The sequence below is a fragment of the Felis catus genome, chromosome D2, assembly GCF_018350175.1.
Source record: "Felis catus isolate Fca126 chromosome D2, F.catus_Fca126_mat1.0, whole genome shotgun sequence".
Classification (NCBI taxonomy): domain Eukaryota; kingdom Metazoa; phylum Chordata; class Mammalia; order Carnivora; family Felidae; genus Felis; species Felis catus.
In genome coordinates this window covers 49,566,943-49,589,193 of record NC_058378.1, presented here as the reverse complement: position 1 = coordinate 49,589,193, position 22,251 = coordinate 49,566,943, and the positions used below count along the sequence as shown (strand labels likewise).

The window sequence follows — 22,251 nt, the reverse complement described above, 5'->3', positions numbered from 1 at the left end:
ACAGACTCCCTGTATTTGCTTAGGTGCTCACAGGTTTCCCTCGGCACAGTGTCCATGTCCTGGCTGTCTTGCACTCACGGCGGAAGAATTAAGCAGACTCAGGGGCTGGCGGGGAGAGGGAGCACATGCTCTCCCCACAAACACACACTGCAAAGTCACGTCACGATGAAATACCCTTACTGTGTTCCTGAAGAGCAGAGGAAAGCAAATTTTTAATACCCGACTCTAGTGAGTGGGCATTTACCTGCACCACTATAATATAGGAACTCGCTAAACCAATTGGTATTACGATTATGAAACAGAAGCCAGGTTATGTTCGTTCCTTTGTCAAGAGAGCAGTTCAAAACAATTGTGCTCGCCCTCTAGTGGCTACATCCGGCACCATTGTGGCAGATGGGACCTGTCTAGGAGCCCCGTCAGGGGCCCCTGATGGGGTAGCTGACACAGGCCTCCTGTCCTGAATGGGAGGGAGGGACTAGGCAAATCACTATCTGTCTACTGCCTGGGAAGGGTAATCGGGACCCACCCCCTCCATGCTTCCTTCAGCCTCCTTGTCCCCTGCAGACACCTTTCTTCCCACATGCTCTGAGAACATTTCGAAATACAATTCTACTACAGGACACCTCGAGTTTACCTGACAGCACCTTAACAAAGCGTGTTTACTGATCCCAGAACATTAGTGAGTAAAGGAAGAAGCTAAATAACCATGAGGATGTCAACTGTACCTCAATAAAGCTGGGATAAATAAATAAGGCAATCTGCTTAACCAGTTGCACCCTTAAAATACTATTGTTCATGTAAAATACCTTTTATTGTTTTTTACCATAAAATTATTTCTTGATGGGGCACCTGGGTGGCTTGGTCAGTTAATCATCAGACTTCTGCTCAGGTCATGACCTCACAGTTTGTGAGTTCAAGCCCCACATGGGGTTCTGTGCTGATAGCTGGGAGCCTGGAGCCTGCTTCAGATTCTGTCTCCCTCTCTCTCTCTCTGCTGCTCCCCTGCTCACACTTTGTCTCTCTCTCTGTCTCTCTCTGTCTCTCTCTCTCTCTCTCTCAAAACTAAACATTAAGAATATTTTTAAATAAAATTTTTGTTAAATAAAATTTGAAAAAATATCAAAAATTATAAAGAACAGGGGCGCCTGGGTGGCGCAGTCGGTTAAGCGTCCGACTTCAGCCAGGTCACGATCTCGCGGTCCGTGAGTTCGAGCCCCGCGTCAGGCTCTGGGCTGATGGCTCGGAGCCTGGAGCCTGTTTCCGATTCTGTGTCTCCCTCTCTCTCTGCCCCTCCCCCGTTCATGCTCTGTCTCTCTCTGTCCCAAAAATAAAATAAAAAACGTTGAAAAAAAAATAAAAAAAAATTATAAAGAACAAAAAGTCATAATCCTACTACCTAGTAATAACCACTGTAAAATGCACATATGCATTTATAGGGTGTGTTTATATCCACTTGAAACCAAATATATATATGCACTATAAAGGGTGTGTCTATGTATGTGTCTATGTGTATGAGTATTCATATATAAATACCATTGAAATTTGTTTTTTAAATTTGACATTACATAATAAGCATTATTTAGTATCAATAAACAGATGCCCATGACATCATATTTTCTCTCCTATATACTATTCCCCTGTATAACAATGGCTTCATAATCAGTTCTCTAGCTTTGGTTATTTCATTCATTTCCAACTTTTAATTACTAATTTGCCATTCCCTAACAAGCATTGGGTCAGTCAGGATGTTTTGTGCTTCAAGCAACAGTAAGTCTAAGTGTGAGTGGTTTAAACAATAAGGATAGTGCCGAATCTCACGTAACAGGAGACCCAGAGGCGGGAGGGTTCCCAGTAGGTGGACAGGCTCACTGATCTATTTTATATGTAAGAGAAAACCACTGGAGGATTTTTGCCCTTTGAAGCTCCTTCTGGCTGCTGTGCAGGCATCATATGTAGAATGGGGCAAGAGAAAGCAGAGGTGAGGCGATTGCCATAAATCAGGAGCAAGGAGGAGGGTTTAAAGTCAGGTACTAGCAGTAGAGACAGAAGACATGGATATGAAAAAAAAAAAAGAAGGAGAAGACACGGATATGAATATATTTTGGAGGTTGAGCCCACAGTATTGACAGTAAGGTTGTGCAAAGACTTCCAGGTTTTTGTCTTGAGCAATTGGGTAGAGAGGGTGCATTTCTTGGGATAGAAAAGCTGAAAGAACAGGCTGTGAGGAAATAAAATTGTTCTACTTTGGATGTATTAAATTTGAGATGCTCATTGAACACCAACATGGATATGTAAAGTAGGCAATTGGATATAAGTAATCAGTGCCCAGTGAGAAGGACAGGCCTGGAGACACACACTTGAGACTTATCAGCCTGTAGATAATATCAAACACTAGGTGACTGGATGCGATCACCTAGAGAGAAATGTAAACAGAGGAATGGAGAGCACAGGATGGGTCCTAGTGGCATTCAGACATTTACAGGTGACACATCAGAGGAAGCCAACCAAGGAGATTGAGTTGCAGAGTGGTAGAGCAGGATGAAAAGAGCAAAGCATGGAAGCCAGAGACAAAATGCCTCAGAATGATAGACTGGTCAAGTGGGTCAAGTACAATTGAGAAGTCAGATAGGAAAAGGACAGAGCATGTGAAATGGAGAGTCACCATAGATCTCTCCAATATGGTGGCCACTAACCACATGTGGCTATTTAAATTTAATTGAGAGGCGTCTGGGTGGCTCAGTCAGTTAAGCCTCCGACTCTTGATCTTGGCTCAGATCATGATCTCATGGTTCATGAGTTCAAATCCCACATCAGGCTCCTCGCTGATAGTGTGGAGCCTGCTTGGGAGTCTGTCTCTCCCTCTCTCTGCCCCTCCCCTGCTCTCTCTCTCTCAAAATAAATAAATGTTTTAAAAATAATAAATTTAATTGAAATTAAACGAAATTAACAATTCACTCCTCAGTTGCACTAGCCACATTTCAATTGCTCAACAGTCACCTGAGGCTAGTGGCTACCAAATTAGACAGGGACAGAGCATTTCCACCATCCCAGAAAGGTCTACTGGACAGCGTTGTTAGAGACAGTAACTTTATAAATTTTCGTTGGGAAGAGAATAGAGAAGTTGGTTTGTACTTGGAAGGCAAGGAGGTGTCAAACAAGAGTGGTTTGGGGTTTCTTTTTGGTTTTGAGAAGAGATATGCTGGAGCACAACTATACACTGATGAGAACGAGCCACTGGAAATGGAAGGACGGATGGTAGAGAAAAGCGAGTGACGTGTGAAGACATAGAGAAGCTAGAGCAGATGGGTTCCGCTGAGAACCGTGAAGAGACTGAGGTTAAACCTTATTTGCAAGCTAACAAGTTAGCCTGCCAAGTTTCGTGGATGCTGGCAAAAGACACACGCCTGCCCTTTGCTCCAGGGTTAGATATCATCTCTATCTTCCAAGGCTGTTTACTAAGCAAAGACCATCCAGAGCAAAGGTCAGTCCTAGCAAAATGTGCAGCAACATAAGAGACCACGGAGAATTGTCTGCTGAGAAGAGCCAGAGCAAGAGTGAATGTCTTCACTGTAGATGGGAGCAGGGACACAGTGTCCAGAATGACAGGAGGCTGAGCTGACAGTGTGACTCCAGATCCAGGGCAGGGGTGGTTTTGATGATGGGATGACAAGGCAGTTCTGGTCTGATGGAGTCTGTTTTTCCAAATAAATATGGTAGGGAAGGGAGACAGAGCTGGGAGTGTGAGGGGAGTGAAGACAGTATGATATATTGTCCTAGAAGATGGTGTGGTGGGCAGAATAATGGTTCAGCCACATCCTAACCACTGGAAACTGGGCATGGACCTTACATAGCAAAAGGAACTCTGTGGATGTGATTAAGCTAAGCATCTTAAGATGGGGAGATTATCCTGAATTATCTAGGTGGGCCCCGTGTCATCACAAGGGTCCTCATAAGGGAAAGAGGGGGATAGGAGAATCAGAAGAGATCTAAGGACAGAAGCCAGGGGCTGGAGTGATGCACGGCTACAAGCCGAGGAATGAGGGAAGATTCAAGAAACTGGAAAAGGTAAAGAAACAGATTCTCTAACCTTACCGCCTCCAGAGGAAATACAATACAGCCAATACCTTGATCTTACCCCAAAGTGTTATAGGCTGAATTGTGGGGTGTAGCCAGGTGGGTCCAGCAATGAGAGAGTGGAGCAAGAAAGGGGAAAGTTGATCTGAGGGAGTGTTTCTAATGATGACCTGTGGAATCTGAGCTATGTAGGGAAGGAAGTGAGGAAGGTGATGGATAATTGAAGGTAGGAGAGTAAGTAGATTAAAGGTGTCAGTGGAGCAACCACTGATCTAATGGAAAAGAGTGAATTTTCTAAAATAAGTCAGTCTGGTCATGTAACTCCCTTGCTTAAGACAGCCAGTGTGGTCCAATTCATGTCAGATAGCATCACATTCCCTAAATGGGCCTGCAAGGCATTCCTCTCTGAGCTCGGCCTGCAGCTCAAGATTCTCCTTTAGGATTCCACACTCTCTGCCTCCATTCGGCCTTTGCATATTTATTCCCATCTGGAACATTCTTCCTACCCTCCATCCTTCACCTGCCATGACTGACTCTTAATCAGCCTTCAGGCTCCACCTGGAATGCTATTTCCTCTGGCAAGTTTCCCTGACCCCTGGACTAGTTAGACCCTCTGCTGGAGGGACCTGGGATGCCCAGTACGCCATTTAACTGTCACCTCTACCTCCAAAGCCTCTAGAGCAGGCACAGCACCTAGAACACGGAAAGATCTGCAAACAGGGGCTGAGTGAGTCAAAAATAGACACCGTTTGAAATGGCTTAAATGGTTCAGCTACAATGATAAGGGACAGACCGAGGCGATCCCTAAGAAAATCTTCCAAGTCAGAGCTTTAGTTCCAGGGAACATTCTTGGTTACAACCTGACCTCTAGCCAGGGGGCAGGACCAGGTTGCAGTTCCACACTCCATTTTGTCAAGGTATTTGAAACCATCCCACCAACCAGTCTCTGGATGTCAGTACAAAGTGTCGGTCTTCATTTTTGTTGGCCTTGTAATATTTTTCTCAGCATTCTTGTTTTTCCTCCTTTCCCTTTTCCTGATAATGTTTTTGTGTAGAATCTTTTCCAGTTCCTTTTTGATAACTCATCTCTTTTGAGATGTTTCTGACTCAGCTCTTTGAAGAAGGTTCATGTGAATAGGGCTCAGGGCTAGTCAAGGCTTTAATATGAGATTTTTTTTTTCATTTTAAAAAATGGAAGTATCTGGCACATAAGAGAATATATGAAATATAAAATGTATATCTAAGATAAAGAAGCAAATAGAATAAAGACCAATGTACCTGGCACTCAGGTTACAAAATTGGGTGTTATCACCATTCTGGGGGCCCTCATAGTGCCCCCACTGCAGGGCAACCATAACCTTAAATGTGTGCTTATTAATCACCTATTGTTCTTCATAGATAGTCAATGTCTTTTTTATCCCTCCACATTAAATTGTTTCTCGTATACTTGGGCTTTCAAAGAAGCGGTTTTATGCTGTGTATCTTATTTTGTGATTTGCTTTTCCTAATCAACATTATATTTGAGAGCATGTTCCAAGTTGGAGGAAGTGGTGACATTTGTTAGTCATTCTCCCTGCTGGGCAGCATTCCACTGTAATGGCTGTACACAATTTCTCCATTCTTCTGTAGAATGACCTTTTCATTGTCCCCAGGCTCTACGATGTTATCTATCTAGAACAACGAAACTCTCTAGTCCCCTGGGCCCCGACCCCAAAGTCACTTTGGACATAAACAGCTGGGACTTAGGATGTGACTAACGTTGCCCTTGCTAGAGGATGGCAAACTGGTTTCCAAAGTGGGTCGCTGTGTAGATACCCCAACCCTCAAAGATGGCCCACTGCTCTATGCCTTTCATGTGTTTGGTCAGTTCCCACCAACAGTGAGCAGAGAGTGGCAGACTTGGGGAAAAGCCCCCCCTTTTCTCCACCAAGTTGACTCTTTTCTGTCTAAATGGCTTGGGTGTGAGATTGCTTATTTGTACCCACTCTTTCTTCATGCAGAAAAGGCTGTTGCAACCCATCCTGACCTTGTAAGAAAGATGTTTACATTTTGCAGCACAGGATGTATACTCCTATAGCCCCTTAGGAGCCCTCCCTCCCCTGCCTGTTTACAGCTCCTCTCCCACTTGGTGGTTCAGCTGTTCAGCTTCCCCAAGTTTATCTCAAGATCGTATTTGTTTTTATCTGATTTTGGAGAGAAAATGAAATGCCAACTTAACATTACTATCATTAAGCATAAAACCCTCGAGACTCTTAAAAGTGTCCACTTCCAAGCCCAGTCCCAGCCCCCAGCACTGGTGTTCCCAGATGAGGCCTTGAACATCTGTTTATTTAAAAACCTCTCTATCAACAATAGCCAAACTATGGAGAGAGCCCAAATGTCCATTGACTGATGAATGGATAAAGAAGATGTAATATATATGCCATGGAATATTACTCAGCCATCAAAAAGAATGAAATCTTGCTATTTGCAATGATGTGGGTTGAGCTAGAATGTATTATGCTAAGTGAAATAAGTCAATCAGAGAAAGACAAATACCATATCATTTCACTCATATGTGGAATTTAAGAAACAAAACAGAGGAAGAGATAGGAAGGTGGAGTGCGGGGAAGAGAAGAGAAGGAAACGAACCACAAGAAACTCTTAAAGATAGAGAACTGCGGGTTGATGGAGGGAGGAGGATGGGAGGTGGGCTAGATGGGTGATGGGTATTAAGGAGGGCATTTGTGATGAGTACAGGGTGTTGTATGTAAGTGATAAATCACCAACATTGCACTGTATGTTAACTAAAATATAAATTAAAAAAGTAAAAAATAAAATAAAAATCCCTCTAGGGGTGCCTGTCTGCCTCAGTCAGTAAAGCATGCGACTCTTGATCTCAGGGTTGTAAGTATAAGCCCCAAGTTGGGTGTAGAGATTACTTAAAAATAAAATCCTTAAAAGAAAAAATCCCTCCAGTTTATCTGAACAGAGCCATGTTGGACAGATTTGACTTGGAAACTACTTTCCACCTAAGTCTTATTCTATTATTCTTCAACTGAGAACTAATCTTTTATGAATTAGAAAATATTGACATTCCAGATTCCTTTTCCTTTTTATATGAAACATGTCGCTTCTTTAATAACTCTTTAGCAGCTGTGCATCTCAATCTGTATTTGGCCTGACAGATTAACATTTTATTTTTGTTTACTCAAATGATTGGGCTTATACTATAAATTAGCTTGTTAATAAGGACTTGGCTCCTTTCTTACATATTTCCTGACAACAAGAGTCTTCCACATGTCCTACTTGCTCACCATGTAGATGGAATGAAATACTGAAGTCCCCGCCACCCCACCAATGCAGCCCATGTGGCTGTCCTGACACCATCCTGGTTTCCCATCCTTGAGCCCTGGGGGGCTGGCCATGTGCTCGCATGGCCATCTGCGCCATCTGACTTCGTTAGAATTCAAATCTCAGCCTGCATCATGCACAGGGCTAAGTGCTTAAATGTGCCACGTTTCATCAGTTTATCTCTAATTCATCCTGGAAAGGCAAGAAATGGCCATCAAGGGAAAAATATTCCTAAGGATGTAAACACTTAACTAGGATTCGACTATAAATGCCTTCACTTTCTCTGGGTTCAGTTCCTGGAAACAATCACCAGGACCGTGTATTGGTCCTTGAATTTTCAATCACAATGAAACACTTCCTAAGACTGGCACCAGAGAAGGTAAATCAGAATTTCCTTTGGCTGTTGTTGGCTTTTGGCTTTATTTCTTGTGAAATACATCCACTTGGTTTTTCGTCCTCTGGGATGGGCATGCAATTGTACAATTACCAATCTTTCTAATGTAAAACCTAAAGACAGCTAATGGTTCACAACATGAAATGTCACTTAGTGAATACTTTTCTGATTCTGGTTTGCACTTCTTTGGTCAAGCTAGAGGGGTGTGTGTGTGTGTGTGTGTGTGTGTGTAGAGAGAGAGCAAGCAACACACATACATAATATTTTTATACTGATACAAAAGGTATTAAACACACAGTAAAAGTACAAAGGCTGGCTTTTGCACCTGTGGTAATTCAAGTCTTTTGGTCTCTCATGCTACCCCTGGGATGCTGGAGGGGGAAACCAACACTTTCCTACTGTTGGAACTACCATTGTCTGGGCATTTCCCACCTCCTTCCCTAAAGATAACTTGGGCAAAAAGAGAAGACACCCAGGTTGAGGGGGAGCTTCATGATGTTCTAGGACAAGACACAGTTATTTTATTTAGTGGATGCTCTCAATAGGTCATCACATTGTCTGCATATTATACCAGTGTTATTCCGCCTCTTCATATTTTGCCCTCTCATGTATTCCTACCTACCTATTATCTATCTATCTATCTATCTATCTATCTATCTATCTATCTACCTATCATCTATTATTTATCTATCATCTATCTATCTATCTATCTATCTACCTACCTACCTATTCTCTTCCTCCTCCCTTCCTTATCCTAGAGTTTTGCCAGGCTCTGGAACTATGTTTAACTATGGAGTTATCATGTGGACATCAGATCTTGTGCTTGGTTTTAAAGGGAATGCTTCTAAAGCTTTAAATTAAGGGATGTTAAAGGTTTGGGTTTATAGCCTTCAACAAGATCAAAGAAGTTCCCTTATGGATCTAGTTTGCTAAGAGGTTTTGTCTACTTTTCTTTCATGAGTCCACTGTACAGATCAAGCTTTGGGGAGTATTTCCCTGGTGCTTTAAAAGCAATGCACTCTGTTTTTTATGGTGGTTGTCCTTAAGATGCATACTTATATTTATCTATATTTGTTTCTTAAACTTAACACTATCCATTTCTTTCTTGCCACGAAAAGAACTTTAGCAAACACTCTCTCGCCCCTGCCACAACCCCCACCCCTGCCTGTCCTGTGCCTAGCTGGCGAGGTTTTATATATATTTGTGACAGATGGGCTCACAGTGTCTTCTATTATCCTGGGTATTATTATGTAAAGATAGTCTGTTTCTATGAGAACTGCAAAAAAGAATCTCAGGATTTGGGTTTTCACTTAATAACTCAAGAAGTTGAACATTTTTTTATGGCAGCTAAAAGTATACTTCTGGGGATGCCTGGGTGGCTCAATTGGCTGAGCATCCGACTCTTGGATCTTGTGATCTCGCAGCTCTCGTGTGGGGCTCTGCACTCTCAACACAGAGTCTGTTTGGGATTCTCTCTCTCCCTCTCTCTCTGCCCCTCCCATGTTTGTGCTCTCTCTCAAGATAAATTTTAAAACTTCTTTAGAACTTCTGGTTCTGTGAATTGTCTGCTGATGCCCTCACTGTTTTCTTCATGTTCCTTTCAGTTTTCATTATATAATACTTGTTGATTATAGAAAATTAGTACAAACAAAAAAGTCAAACAGTAGGAAAAAAGTGGCAATCACCTAAAATCCCCCTGTGCCGAGCTTAGTCATGTTACACATTGGATTTTGTGGCCTTTCAGGTTTTCTCTCAGATGTGCACGACACGGGTCGCCATGGAGATTTCCCTTGGATGTCCACACAGCAACTCCAACAGAGAGGCTTTATCAGGAAGGATTAATTCTATCCCCAAACAAATCCCAAAGAGCTATAATGTAAACATGGATAGGACTCTGTTTATGCATAGGGATGTAGGCTCATAGCTCTCTGCACTGCTATTCTAGGGCAGAATAGCCCAGAATTGCTACTACAGCTCCAGCCATGACATACACATTCTGGCCAGCAAAGAGAAAGAAGGGGAGAAGGGTACACCCCCTTCCTAAAAAGAATAGTGCTCAGAAACCACACACGGTCTATCATTGCCTGTAATGTAGTCACAGGGACTATACAGGGAATCCAGATGCTGGGGAGGCTGGAAAAGATACCCTTTTGAATGGAAGCATGGCTGCCCCGCTCCCAATCAGTGTGCTTTAACTCAGGAAGAAATGCCACAGAGATATCTCAGTTCTTCGGAGAATAAAAAATGAGCCCTAAAAAGATGTTACTTGCCAGAAGCCCATAGAAGCATAAATGATGCTGTATATTGGGGTATATACTAACCTTTTGGGGACAGATACTAATATTTTGGTCTCTGGACTTCTGCTTCTTCAATTATAGATTATGAGAGTTATTTCTACTTATTCTTAAGAACTTGAGACAACCACTCAAATTTCGTTTGAGATGTTAATGTCAGGAAACATTCTCACAGTAAACCCCCATACTGTAATACTGGGAAGGAAACATTCAGAATAGAGGGATAGGTTTCACTGAAATCTTGATTTTGTTCTCAGATTAAGCTCAGGGATGACACGATCCCTCCCAAACCAGCACAGAGCGCCTGCACTGGATTTGCTTCAGAGCTTTTCCATTTCTATTTCACTTAAAAATATAGGGAATATAAACGTTCATTTATGATCTCTTCAGATTATTTTAAATTATTAGTGGTTTTAGGGGCGCCTGGGTGGCGCAGTCGGTTAAGCGTCCGACTTCAGCCAGGTCACGATCTCGCGGTCCGGGAGTTCGAGCCCCACGTTGGGCTCTGGGCTGATGGCTCGGAGCCTGGAGCCTGTTTCCGATTCTGTGTCTCCCTCTCTCTCTGCCCCTCCCCCGTTCATGCTCTGTCTCTCTCTGTCCCAAAAATAAATAAACGTTGAAAAAATAAATAAATAAATAAATAAATAAATAAATAAATTATTAGTGGTTTTAACAGACACTGGAAAAGAGTATCCCTCCACAAGATTGTGATTATTTTTCTCTTGACTACTCTTTACTGTTTGCATAATAAATAAAAGACCAAGAAGAGAAAGAAACTCATCTAACATACCTATTGTTTTTCTTTTCTTCTTCATTCCTTCCCTGTCTTCCTCTTTTTTTCTCCTTCCCTCTCTCCTCCCTCCCTTCCCTCCTTCCTTCTCTCCTTTTCTTTCCACAAGATGAAAGTGAGAAGGGACAACACTACCTCAACAGAGTGTTGTGGGGCATGTTGGTTGGAGAAAGCAAGGCTGAGATGTTTTGAGATTTTGAAATCTGGTTTAGTGCAGGCCTTTCAACTTGAGGGCTTAGAACCGTGTAAGTAAGGGCCATGATATGATAGTTTGGGATTGGTAGACACAGAAAGGCAAAGGTTCAAAGAGTTTTAATGTATAAACTGTTGTTTCCTGCTTCCTATTGAGTTGCTGATGGGTCTTTCCAGAAGTTGTTGGAATAAACAATAAAGTTGTTTATGAGTGTCTCCTAGGGGAGTAAGGTTGTGCTGATGAAGGCAGCCCAATAGTGATGTCCCATTAGTGTAGACACTGAACTGTGGATACAGCACCCCTGGATGGTCCATCGTACCTGGGGCCATCCCTGCATATCTCCATGTGATTTGAGAGTCATCTGAGGGTGGTCCTTTCGGCATCTATATGGTTTTAAATGAAAACAGGATCAGCATTACTGATTTTTCCTTCAACCTCAACTTCTAACATAGCTGAGCACAGCACTGTTACTGATCCTTCTTTATTTAAAATGATATTTTGTTGGGATGCCTAGGTGGCTCAGTTGGTTCAGCATCCAACTCTTGGTTTCAGCTCAGGTCATGATCTTGCAATTTCATGGGTTCAAGCCCCGCATCGGGCTCTGCGCTTGGCAGCATGGAGCCTGCTTGGGATGCTCACTCTCTCTCTCTCTCTCTTTCTCTCTCTCTCCCCGTCTACCACTTGCACTATCTCTGTCTCTCTCAAAAAATAAATAAACTTTGAAAATTTTTAATGATATTTTGTTTATCGTGGACTTTTGGCATTCGTTTTGATTTTTAAAAAAGATTATATTAAAATATGATCTTGAGTACAGGGTGTTTTTATTTTTCCTCAGTCTCATATCTGCCTTTATTGTGAGCTGCAAGTGGAACACTTCCAGCAATAGTAAAAAAGTAATAATAATTCACAAAAGCAGGGATTTGGGTAAGCCACCTGGTTGTAACCCTTTATATGTAGATGCCAACCCAGAATAGCCGGAAGAAGGCTCCAAAGTCCATGAAAAGCAAGGCCACCAAGGAGGTGAGGAGCTTTTATAGATATCCCGAGTGTACTTGGTGGAGGTAATTTCATAAATGAAGAACCAGGTGGTGAAGAACATGCTATGGCCAACAACACCACAGTCAGATGGGAGAAGACAGCCAGGTTCACGGGACTGGTGTATCTGCTCATGACCTCAAGCTCCATTTTGCCAGGCACAAGGTAATCCACTGCTCTGCCACTGGAATAACACATTGGCCTGATTACAGGGTTTTTGACATTCCCTAAAATATGCCCAAGCTGAGTGTCATACCTGCTTCACCTTACTCCCAGCCCTTCTTCACAAACCTCTTAGTCAAGGAGGTCTATTGCTTCAGTGGCTTGATCTAACTCACCTGTTAGTCCAAAGCACTTGGGATCGCTCATTTTTCTGGGCCTCCTGTAAAGCATGAAGTGAAGAAACATAAGGAAAGAAGAAAGCAATCTATAATTCCCCTTGAGTAGTTAGGGTTTCTGTTTGTAAGCCAAGGCCCAGTTTTTTCTTACTCGAATTAAGTTACCTAAATTCTTTTTCCCTAGAAGATAAATTGATGGCCCAGAATGGACACTGGACAATGTCAGGGGCAATCCCTTAAATAAAGCAATGAGTTTCCATCCAGTTTGTGTGTAGGAACAGGTAGGCTTTTGTGTCACAAATCCAATTACCAATCATTGAGAACCACTCAGTGGTCTATTTTTCACCAAAATACCCCTAAGAGATAACCAAATAGCACTGTAACATTTTGAAACCATTTGTCAAGAAAAATTAGGTGTCAGCCAAGAATGTTTGTAACATACAGATCATTAGGTAGAGCCAGAGCAAAGAAAAATGTCTTCTAGGACTCGTGAAAGTGAGACAGCCTCCAAATGGGCACCACCTGCTCCCTGGCCCTCTGCTGTCAAGGTCCCAGCTCAGAAAAGGCCACGTACCAAGATTTTAGCCCCCACCAAAGTCCCCAGTATTGGTAAGGTACATGATAGGAAGTTTCTGATTTTGAATGCCTGGCCTGTTGCTGTGTCTAAAAAGTCACCCTAATAGTAAAGTCCAGTTGTCAAGGAAACAAGCTGACTCAGTATAAGAGATTGAAACAAAGGAAAACTGGGTGAGTCCCAAAGTAAAATGTGCACAAGCCTAACAGGAAACATGGTTATATGCCTTAGCCACTTCATGGGCAAATTACCCAGGGGTCAGCCTCAGGTCACTCTGGGACTATCCTAGGCTCAAAGTAAAAAGACTTGGACCCTCGCTGGGAACCCCTCACCCATAGCGTGTACTTCATGGACTCTTGAAGCTTGATGACCCTTAATGGGGGTCATTAAGTCATTTTTGTAGGACCCCGAATGGCACTCAGGAGTCCACAGGGTCCTGAACTGCCTCCCACACTCCCATTCAGCCCAGGCCACAGGGTTGCCTACAGGTTCCTTCCTTGTCCGTTTGGCATCTGGAAACAGGAATGAAAAAGGATCCAGAGAGAGTCAATCTTGGACTTTTCAGAGATGGATGGATCTCCTTAGATAAATGGTTCATAACTTTTCATGGGTCCTAGACCCTTTGAGAACTGAACTAATGCTGTTGGTCGTTTCCTCAGAAATTACACATTGTCATCTACATACAATTCTGAATACGTCATCTCCATACACAATATTGAATGTAATGTCAGGCACCTTTGAGCTTCATGGACCTCAAATTAAGACTGTTTCTCTAGGTAGACCTGCTTCTGAGGACTGTTAGGGACCTCTGAGATCCCAACAGAGGCAGAGCATAAGGAGGGGGCTGCCAGCATTCTCCTGGCTTCCAGATTCAGACACAGCAGACATCGGCCTGGAAGCTTGTGAGAAGAGGTTAGTTTTTCAGTTACCCAGGGAGATGCTGGCCAGGTCATCCACTGGAGAGATAGTCAAGAGCTTGCAGAAGGAATTAATTCACTTTCCAGAGTCAGCCAGATAGCCAGGTCCCAGGCAACAAAGACAACTGTTTATCCAATGGGTCTTCTGGGGAGTTGATCTCAGAAATTCTGAGCCTGCCCTTTTAGACAGCAGCCAAACTGAATGCCAGGCAACTTTGTGGTCAGTTGGGGTTAGACCAATGGTGCACAGGGCAGGCTTGTTCTGAGGCAAGGATGTCCCTACCATTGTGTCAACACAAGAGTCAAAAATCAGCCTTAGCTGGGGCCTCCGAAGGGCATCTTGACAACATGAAAGCACTCATGCTTTCATGAGGCAGAAGAGGGACTGGGAAAGGGGCAGGTGGCTCTGAGCTCAGCGAGTCAGGGGGTGGCCTCTAGATGTAATGTATGGGTTTCTCTTGCAGCCCCTCTGGCCCTGAGGTCACTCTCCCCACCTCCTTGCCCTTAAGTCAGGTGCTCTGAAAAGAACACACAGAAAGCAGAGAGACACTAAGAAAACTGGGGAGAGAATTCCTGGGAACAATAAGAACCTGCACATTTCTGGGTGCTGCAGCATCTGGGGTGGGGTGACAGCACAGTGCACCCCTCTTGAGGGGCAAATGGAGATGATAAACCCCATCACCCATGGAGCAGCCCCTAAGCTGACAGCCCCCTCCACGATCAAACATTTGGCCTCACTTCACATGCCACCTATTCTGCTCTAGTGGAGAAGTCACTCTGCTGGGGTCCCCTTGCCCATTGCTTGAGGCGACAGGAGAGTGAGACTGAGGTAAGTGCACCAAGGGCAAGTACAGGCGGCAGGAGTCCTGGGAGCCGGAAGACAGGACCTCTCAGTCACAAGCTAGTTGTGGGATCTTGAGCAAGCGACCCGGTGTCTCAGGGCTTTCTTTCACTTCAAAAACTGTAAGCTCTGACAGAGGTAAAGCACTAAGTGCTCAGAACCCACCCAAGCACCATGAGCTCTCCTGTGCTGGCTCTCCTGACACCGTCCTCGCTGTGGAGGAGGGGGCATGATAACTTCAGTGACCCTTGGGGACACTGCCTCCCACACAGCACAGTCCTGAGGACCAAATGGGATGACAAGTGACAACCTTGCTTTTGTCAAGGGTCCAGCAGGAACATGGTCATGAACTCTGGGGATTCTTCACATCCCAGTTCCTTCTGACAAGATGAACGGTGCCCATCCCGCAGGGCACAGCAGACTCTCTGTGGGAGCTTCTTTTAAATGACATAAAACAAAAGCATTCTTTTTACTAATCTTAATTTTGAAAATTTTCTTTCACATGAAGCCGCAGATACACAAGTAGGAAGAACCTTAAACATATCTTTGGCACAGATTCATAAAACATTCGCTTCACAAAAAATTCTAGAAACTGGAAGGGAAAAAAAGCATTCTTGAAAAGAATTACATTTATACTAAAGTTCTCAATTCCTAAGTGAAATGGAGGTCAGAGGGAGGCCCCTCTTCCAGCCCAAATTCCACTCCAGGAAAAAGAGAGGAAGCATTGCCTTGAGACCCCCGCCCTCAGGTCTCCCTAGAAATGATTTTACACTGCTTGTCTTTGAAACACTTGTTTCAAAACTTGTGCTTGCTATGAATACTTTCTGGGTGTTGTCACTTCTGTCCTGTCCTTGGCCAGAGTTTGCCCTGTAGCCACTGGCAGGGGTGAGGAGGTCAGGGGCTCTCTGGTACTAAAGAAAAGCTCGCCTGCATTCCAGATGGGTCCACAGTTCTGTCATTTTTCCTCCAGTCCTTGACTCCTTGTAAGTTTTTACTTGCTCAGATGGTTTTTACTTGTTGCTTGGTATTTCTGCACTTTTTCATACCTTTCATTTCTCTCATCCTTTCTGCATATCTAAGGCCATCACCGCTGCTCACTCTAGCCCTATGGGCCTCTGCAGGCTGGTGTACCCCTCTGGAGCACCAGCAAGTGTGGCCTTGCACCTTCTGCACCCAGATTAACTGCTTTGAGGCCTCTTGGGGGATTCCCTAGGCGAGGCAGAGTCCCTTTCTCAGGCACATTTAGAAGCTAGAGAACTAGTTTGAACATTGCTGATAGGTTGTGAAGGACTTTCCTAATTCCAGAAGGTGGGTCAAAAGAGCCCTCTTGACTCAGATGTGACTTTTCTGGGAAGATTTTATGAGTATATCTTCTGAGAGCTGAATTTTAGATTCCAGCCTTGTGGGGTTTTCAAAAGGTAATTCTGCTGCTTTAGCCTTCTACTCACAATCTGGCCATACTCTAGGCACTTGCTATATTTCTGTGCAGGTATTTTTAAACTTTGGCTCAGTTCATCGTTGATTCACTCAATGTCTCCAAGAATAAAGTGGTAATAAGCACTGCCTTCCAGAACACATCAAGAAATGGGCCCAGACCATGGATCCACAGGCAGCATAGACCTTAAATCGCCCAGTCCTTCTTAACAGATGTTATTTCATTAAAAGCCCTGACCTTGCCACACCTTGACGTCTTGGGCCTCTTGTAGGCCAGAGTCAGAGGTGTTGAGTTCTTGGGGCCACTTGGGCCTCCTAGCATATCCAGCCCTCTTCATGCACTTCCATTCCCAGACTTGCTTCTCTACTGTCTGGTCTTCTCTGATACACAGTGAACCTCCTCACTTCACTCACTCTGTCTTTCACTCTGAGGGTCCTCCAATGACCTTCTTTAGCTGGTGTCTATCCTGTGATGGGCTCCTGGTCTGACACTCATTCTGCCTCTCTCACACACTGAGCTAGAAGTGAGGTGACCCCTCAATCCTGGACCTCCCCAACTCCTCACTGAGCCCCAGGAACCTGATGCCTCCCAGGGACCCAATGGTCTGGGAAGATTAGGGGAGAGAAGACCCCTAACAGGAGAACAGCTGCTCAGAAACACTGTGAGGGTGGAGACTGGCACACCTCCTGATCTTTCCCTAGTCCCACCCCAGTGAAGCTGCACCCAGAACACATGACTGGATGTTTCTATGGCAATGCTATACAACCTAAACTGTTGTCTCTGCATCACTTCCAGGTCTCCACATCCCCATCTTTAATTCAGTGCTCAGATGTCCTGAGGCAATGAGCCAGAACACAAAGAAATGGCAGCTCAAATGGAGGGTCAGGGTCCTAGGGAAGGGATGGCCAGGGTACTTTTGACAGGAGAAAGAGGGCCTTGAGGTCAGGGCCTATGAACCTAGGGACCAATGCTGTACTACCTGGGTCATCAGGGATTTGGGGTTTAAAAAGCTTAGGTTAAGGAATAAGCGTAAAAGACCCATGAGAGGGAGCCTAGAGGTTCATGGAGCCCCAGGAAGCAGAGATATAGAACCAGCTAGTAAGGGAGTAATAGGGCAAGGGGACAGAACAGCTTGTCCTAATGAAGGCCTCCTCCATTGCAAAGCAGTCATATAATGAGCCTCCCGGCCACTGTAGACATGTGAATGTGAGCAGACTCCTTGGCATTCTTGCAAGGGAATCTGAGCCCTGGCTCAGATATTGGGTGGGAGTGAAGAAAGAGGCTCTTTGTAAGTGTTTCAAATCATAGTTATATATCACATAGTTTGAAGAACCAAATATCTCTCTAAGGCTGTATGACAGAAAACAGTGACTCCCTTTCTCCTTCTCCCACTGCCTGCTCCCAGAGGAAATCATTCCCAAGTTGGGCTTTTCTATCCCTGAGCTCTGCCAGGTCACGTTTCACTTCCTCTGAGGTCCTGCCACCTTCTCCTCGGCTCTTGTATCAAAACATGTGTCCCTTGTTTGCAGAGGTAACTCCTTTATCAGTTTGTGTCATGTGAGACAAGATGTTCGGTCAAACTTTCCAGGTGACTCATAGCAGGTTTTCTTACTCATCCATATGTGTTTCCTTTACTTCTCTTTCTGTGCGGCATCTTCAAAGTGACTCTTTGCTGCTTCTTTTTCCTTAACTCATCTTGAAGGTGAGTTTTTCCTGGACCATATTTGCATAAGACATTTATGTCAGGAAGACTCCAGCGTTGTGTCCTAGGCTTGCACAGATTTTGTTGTGATTCAAGTTTTTGTATGTAATCGTGTTTCCCACCTTAAAAGAAGTAGTGGGATATTTTGTATATGAGAGGTTATAAAGGTAAGATATAAAGAGCACTAATAAAGGCCAGTATCTTTGTAAGTAAAGACTCAGCCTATGAAATAGAACACACCATTATCTCAGATGTCTTCTGCGTGCCTGAGCCTGAGTCTACCATCTCAAGGGTGAAAAACATTGGCACTGGATGTGGACATAACCCCCTGACCCACTCTAAGGTCCACTTTTATCTTCCGTTTTAGTGATTTCCTTGATTGCCTTTGTAGTTTTACTACATTTGTGTTGTATCCTCAAAGGGCTGGCCTCCTATGCCCTTGAACATTCTCTGTCTGTGGCCTTGTGCCCAGGTCTTCCTCTCAAGCACTTGGGATTCAGCCTCAGCCCAGAGGCCAATCTCTTCATACAAGCCTTTTCGATGTCAAAAAACCAAGACTCAGCGTGGTTTTACACCCAACACATTTTGGCGTTTCCTGGATAGCCACTAGCCCCAGAGGCTTGCCCCCTCACCTTACCGCCCTGACATGGCAATCATGTGCAAAAGAGACCCTAGAAATAATAGGTGTGGCACTACCCTTTACATTTAATTAGCTCCACATTTTTTATTAGTGCACCATTAAGTGGTTGACCTGCTGACCTACTTATCTATCCCACAGGGTAGGAAAAGCTATAAAATCTAAAAATGAAGTTCAATGGTTCAGAGGTTAATTTTGTATAGGCAAATGTACAAAGCATTAATAAAATATTATATTAATAAAAACATTTTAGGGTCTGTACGCTTTACAGGGTGACTTGGAAAGCCGGGCTATGTCCGTGAACTCATGCCCTCCGGAGACATGTGATATAGTTCTGTATCAAACCCCCAAAAAAGGTTACTTCTCATCATTCTAATATTGCTGGTTACTGTTATAATTTAACCACTCAGTCTTGCCTTCAGCAGATGGTTTCTGCTTTTGTGCCATGCTTGCTGGAAGATCCATTACAAGTTAAAAACCAGAAATTGCATATCCAACAAAGGACTGTCTCAAAGCCAGGGTGGAAGGGATCGGTTGGATACTAAGCAAAGGATGCTACAAAAAGACTCATGGGTACAGGATTCTTAGCAACAGCTAACATTACCTGTAAGACTATCCCAGGGAACTGGGTAAGGAGTCCTAGGATTCTGAGTTTGAAGAGAAACAAGTAAGTCACCATCACTCTGGGGCTGGGGCACTGACCTGTTTCAAGAGTCCTCAGTGTATTGTTTCATTGTGCATTGGCATGGCATTGCCCTCAGTGTCCAGGGGGGGCAAAGTCCCACAACTTCAGTCAATGGGCCTTCATGCTGACTTACAACCTCCACGAATAGACAGTAGCAGGCCTGTGCCCTGGTGGAGAAGAAAATGGAGACTCAGTGATAGCCAGCCCAGCAGGCCTCCTGCCCCTCAGTCTCCAGCCCCCATGACGAGATGACACAACGAGGCTCATGCCTGGCGAGACATCTGTGGCTCACACTTCTCCAGGCTCATCGTCTGCTTCAGCCCTGCCCAAAAGGGGTCTTGGCATCAAGAAGAAATCTTATATTTTGAAGCAGTCCGTGATGTGGCCAGTCAGGACAATTTACCTACTCCCAGCCCTCAGCCTGACCCTTTTCCCAGAGCAAGGCAGTGAGACAGAGAAGGCATTTGAGAGCAAGGCTAAAAACCAGTTGGGATCAAAGTCACACTGGCTGAGCATATGGAACCTGAGTGACAACTCCTGAGTTCATGCCCCAGCTCTGCCACGGGAGCTGTGGCCGCTCTGCATTTCTGTTCTCCCTTTCTGTAGAATGATGATGAGAGCCTCACCATTTTGGCTTGTTACAAATCTTGAATGAATGAATGCGTTCAAAGAACTTAGAACAGCACAGCATCATGAGTGACCATGGTGTTATATCTCATTTTCACTTGGAGACCCGGAGGAAAATGGTTCCTTTGAGCTTTGATGGCCACTGATTCAGCCCCAGCCTGGATATCAGCTAACATCATGGGCAAGGGCTTCATCAAGGGCACTCATTGATGACATGGGAGCAGGTTTCTGAAGTCAGTACAGTATGTTCCTGTAGTTTCCCTAGAACAATGTTGTTCCCTCCCTCCTGCCAGAGCCCCTGTACCTGCCTGCGCCCCCTCCCTGCTGGAGAACCTGATATTTCTGCTTCCATTTTTGCCTCCACTTCTTCAGGGCAGAATTTCTGCTCCCCCAGGAGCAAGGTAGGTGAGAAAAAGGCTATGGCTGAGCTTCACTCCATGTTGCCAGACCTGAGCGACTTGCCTGACACATTGCCAAGCATTCCACGTAACAGATGCTTCTGTCAGAAATGCTGTCGTGTGTATCATTTGGAAGTTATAAAGCAACAATGTCTCCTGCTGAAGTTTACATTTCACGGACCTTTGAAGTAATGTTTTAGTGAATATCCTTGTCAATAATTATCTTGTGCATGTCATTGTTTTATAGAATAAATTTTTATTTTTTAAGGTTTATTTTTGAGAGAGAGAGAGAGAGAGAGAGAGAGAGAGAGAGCAAGTGGGGGAGGGGCAGAGAGAGGGAGACAGAATCCAAGCAGGCTCTGCGATGTCAGCATAAACTGTGCTTGAACCCACAAACTGTGAGGTCATGACCTGAGCTGAAATCAGATGCTCAACTGACTGAGTCACCCAGGCACCCCTCTTTGAATAATTTTTTAGTAATAGAATTATTGAGTTCGTGTAAGAATTTTGACACATATAGCCAAATAAGACTTCCAAACAACTTGCAACCAATTTACACTCTTACCAGCAGTAAACTAGTATTCCTGTTTCCTGAACCTTTGCCAAATGCATATTTCATAGCCTCTATCTCTCTATCTCTATGTATCACTGCCAGTTTCCTAGACAAAAAAAATTGTAAGTCTTTGTGAATTATAAAAGTTCCCGTGAAAGTTTATCAGTTGGCTATTGCCAGCATAGCAATAGCAATCCACAGAAACAACAGGGGATCCCTTCTTAGGCTCTTGGCAGTAGTTTAGAGAAGGAGGAGTGGAGCAGTGGGGAGCAATGGGATTTAGCCATGAACCAGATAGGAGATGGGGGAGAAAACAGGGTCAAAGCCGGCTCCTTCCCTGGAAATGGGGAATGCTGATGGATGATCAAGTTCTTTGAAGCATGATCATCAGTAATTTTATCTTGACCAGGCTCAATTTGAGATCGTTATTAGACACCCACGTGTGGATGTATATAAGGTAGATTGCCATTTGGGCCTTGTGTCCAGAAAAACGGACTGGAGACAGCAGTTTGGAGAGTCAGCCCACAGGATTGAACCGACAGCCTCAATAACTTCACTTAGCGGGGTGACGAGAAAAAGAGGAAAGATCTAAGGCTAATCCTGCCACCATCTCAGGTGGAGAAGGCGAGGTTCAGGGGGACCCACTGAGAAAAGACCAAGGAACGTCCCCTCAAGCAAAGTGGGAAAAGGACTTCAAGGAAGAGGGAAGGTGAGGTAAAATGGAAAGCCTGGAGGTGTGGCTGGGAGCGAGAAATGGGTATCACCCCCGCAGGGGCAGTTAGTGCAACCTCTTAACCACTGTAAGCAGGGCTCCAAATCCACCTCCCCAAAAGGCTCTTCCTTCCTCAGGGTCATGGATGGCCCAACAGCTCCACACGTCGTTTACCGGACGCAAAACTCCCAGACCACACACACCCAGTCCCAAGTCCTAGGTCCTAGGGGTCAGCAGTGGGCCAGACTGTCCCCTCCAACACTCCCCTCCAACCCAATGTCTGACAGTAGGAAAGGCGCACTTTGCTCAAGACGCCCAAGGAATGTTATTACCTTGAGGAAGAAAGGAATGATTATCGAGGAAGAAACAACTTTGGTGTCGGGGACACGGAGTCAAGGACCTGAGAGGCCAGGGTAAGTAGAAAGGATCTGCAAGGTGACTCGGATGAGAAGGGAGGAGGGGCCCAAATCTTCACTAACCAACAAGGGGAACGGTCGGGACTCCGAAAGACTTGTTTTCGCGCTGTCGCAGCCCGTCAGCCGCTCACCTGCTCCTTGGGTACCTGTGCCTGTCTCCCTAGGTGAGGCCACTTCCTCTGGGGAAAGTCCTCCTCTCCCCAACTGGCCCAGGCTGTTTGTGATCCCCTTGGCAACACGGGGCCCGGGGCGGGACCGCGAGGGGCGGGGCCGGGAGGGCGCTATTGTGATGCGTCTGGAGGG

At 44.7% G+C, this 22,251-nt stretch overlaps 1 pseudogene; it reads right to left on the bottom strand.

The window, feature by feature from the left end:
• Positions 1-11,725: 11,725 nt before the first annotated feature.
• On the bottom strand, positions 11,726-22,231 carry LOC102902577 (annotated as a pseudogene).
• Positions 22,232-22,251: the final 20 nt, after the last annotated feature.